General features: G+C 48.9%; 1 non-coding gene across 1 annotated transcript; it reads left to right on the top strand.

Moving 5' to 3' along the window:
- The first annotated feature begins 2,502 nt into the window (after window positions 1-2,502).
- TRNAA-UGC lies at window positions 2,503-2,575 on the top strand. Its single transcript has one exon. It is a non-coding gene; the product is annotated as a tRNA-Ala (tRNA).
- Window positions 2,576-3,079: the final 504 nt, after the last annotated feature.

The following is a 3,079-nucleotide window of genomic DNA, read 5'->3' as shown; positions in this document are numbered from 1 at the left end:
CCAGCTGGCAGCCGCCCTCCCCACTCACTGTTGCGGGCCCCACTGCCCCCCTGTGAGAGGTGGGGGTTGGGGGAGCAGAGAGCCCACTGGATAGAGAGTGGTCTGTGACACTTCTGAAAGTGCGGGGCACACACACGTATGTCCATACAGAAGTATGTGCGCCTACATTACACCAGGCAGAGAAGCACACAATGCCCCCACACACATATCCATATATGTGCATGTGCACATACACACACACACACACACACACACACAGGATGCCACAATAAACTCTGAGATGGGCCACTCAGTAAATCACCCAGTGATAACCTCTGCATACCAATACTGGGAGAAAATCCAATTAAAGTAACTCATTTTTAAGTTATTTCTATTTTCCCAGCATCTTAGAGATCCTGGGGGTAGAAGAGGCTAGTCAGGGTACGAATATGAAATCTGCTGAGTTTTGGGTGGAAATTTCTTGGCAGCATCCCATGAGTAGATGGGCTTTCCTGACTGTTTGGGGTGAAGGGAATATTAAGACCCCACTCCATCCACCAATATGCCTCACTTGGCCACATTTCTAATGAAAGCAGCTCCCAGCTCAGGCAGAAACCCTCAAGGCCCAATCTTGTTATTCACATGCTGTGTGACTTTGAGCAAGGTACGTACCCTCTCTGAGTCTCAATTTTTCTCTATATCTTCCACATCCTGTTGTACAATAGTATGAATGCACTTAATACCACTGAATGGTACACTTAAAATAATTTCATGCTATTTATTTTACCACTATTCTAAAAAATTGGGGCCAAAGGTCATAGGTTTCCACTCCTCTTCCCTGCTTGCCACTAGTTGGGATATAGAAATGATGGCAGGAGCTGGGGCTGCCTTTTTGGACTCAGATATGGGAGTCACCTGTTGAGCATGGAAGAACAGCAAGATAAAAGGATAATGGTTTTGGTGACATTGTAGAGCTAACATATAAGCCCTGGATTACTTGTGCTTGGACTGTTTGTTATACAGGAAAGAAGTAAACTTCTTTGCTTCTTAAAAGATATTTATGCTCAAACATGGAGAAAACTAAAACCATTCAAAAGGGTTCATTCATTGAGACAAGAAGAAGAGATGCTGTCTAGGACCCCTCACCCAGTCATCCCTAGTGAGGGCACAGAACCCAAAGTTCTGGGTTCTGGCCCAACTCATCCAGCAACTTCCGTGTGAAGTGAAAGTGAAAGTCACTCAGTCCTGTCCGACTCTTTGCAACCCCGTGGACTGTGGCCTGCCAGGCTCCTCTCTCCAGGCCAGAATACCAACTTTGTGTAACCTCAGGTAAGTTATTTTCCCCCTGAAGTCCCAGTTTCCCTATGTCTTCTGACACTAACATTATCAGCCTCCATTTTTCAAATCTGGTTGATGAGCGGCTCAAGCAGCAGGACCTTGGAGGAGTGGGGAGGGGCAAGAACAGGGCCAGAGCAGAAGGGGAGAGGGAGCTTGCAGCACCCCACCATGGGCCTCTCACTGAACCTGTCTTACAGGAGAGGAAGCTGCGGAAGAGCAAGGAAGCCCAAGAGGCTGCAGAGCCTAGGGAGAGCCAGGAAGAGTGAGTGGCCGAGGAGAGAAGCAGGGGCCTCACCATGCAGGCGCAGGTGGTCACAGCTTTCTGGAGCTGGTGCCTTCGCTCCCAGACAAGAAAACGGGGGCAGAGGCCCCCCAAGTTCAGGGCTCTGTGTGGTCTCCCAGCCCCTGCCGTGCCCCCTTAGTCTGTGGGTCTTCCTGGGGCACTGTGGGTCAGAAGGGAGACCAATCTTTTAGAGGAAGACAGCAAAGACCCTAGAGGCCAGTCTTGGCACTGGGGGTCGGGGAGGGAAAGGAAGTCCAGGGATAGGGAATTGCCAGGAAGTGGGGAGAGGTGGAGAAAGGTTTGCTGGTCTCCGAGGAGGGCCTCTTGCCTCCTTGGGAATCCCAGGAGTGATTATCAAAATGAAAGACATCAGTGCCTGACCCAGGATAAAATCTGAGAAATCTCTCCCTATAGGTTAAGACTCAGAGGCGGTGTTCTCTTTGTTAGTTTCTTTGTTTGTTGGTTGTTTTGGCCAGGTCATGTGACATGGAAGATCTTAGTTCCCCCCACTAGAGATCGAACCTGTGCCCCATGCATTGGAAACACAGAATCTTTACCACTGGATTGCTGGAGGAAGTTCCTTGTGGGCACAAGGAAGTTCCTTATGCCTCCTTTGTTAGGGGAGCCAAAACTCCACCCCAGATTCTTGCCTAAATTTGGGGCCCAAGGCCCAAGCACAGAATAACCATCCACCCATAGGGGAGTTTGGGGAGAATGGATGCATGCATATGAATGGTTGAGTTCCTTTGATGTTCACCTGAAACTATCACAACATTGTTAATCGGCTATGAAAAATGTTAGTCGTTCAGTTGTGTCTGACTCTTTGGGACCCCATAAACTGTAGCCTTCCAGGCTCCTCTGTCTATGGAATTCTCTAGGCAAGAATACTGGAGTGGGGGACTTCCCTGGTGGTCCAGTGGCTAAGACTCTGCACTTGCAATCCAAGGGGCCCAGGTTTGAGCCCTGGTCAGGGAACTAGATCTCACATGCTGTAACTAAGACTAGGCACAGCCAAAAAAAAAAAAAAAAATACTGGAGTGGGTTGCCATTCCCTTCTCCAGGGGATCTTCTCAACACAGGGATCAAACATGGGTCTCCTGCCACTGTAGGCAGATTCTTTACCATCTGAGCCACCAGGGAAGCCCATACTCCAGTATAAATAAAAAAGGTGTTTTTTTTTTTTTTTTTTAAAGAAAGAAAAGATTTGGAGCTAGATTCTCACACACATTAAAAAAAAAAGAATAACCACATTCACCCATGATATCAAGGGCCAAGCTAGCAATGGCCAGGTTTCTGGGCAGCTGGCACCAGCTGTTCCCACTCTGAGGCTCACCGTGGCCCAACCATGACCTTGACACTGGCCAGGACCCCTGCCTTTAGGCATGTGAACAGCCTGAGGCTGGTTGAGCCCTGGTGGAATGCTGCTCTCTTTGTCACTTAAGGAGGGTCCCTGGTGGAGGAGGTTTTAAAGCCTCCCAA

The sequence above is a fragment of the Oryx dammah genome, unplaced genomic scaffold, assembly GCF_014754425.2.
Source record: "Oryx dammah isolate SB20612 unplaced genomic scaffold, SCBI_Odam_1.1 HiC_scaffold_2, whole genome shotgun sequence".
Classification (NCBI taxonomy): domain Eukaryota; kingdom Metazoa; phylum Chordata; class Mammalia; order Artiodactyla; family Bovidae; genus Oryx; species Oryx dammah.
Note: the sequence above shows the minus strand (reverse complement) of the source record. Positions and strands in the feature narration are given on the sequence as shown.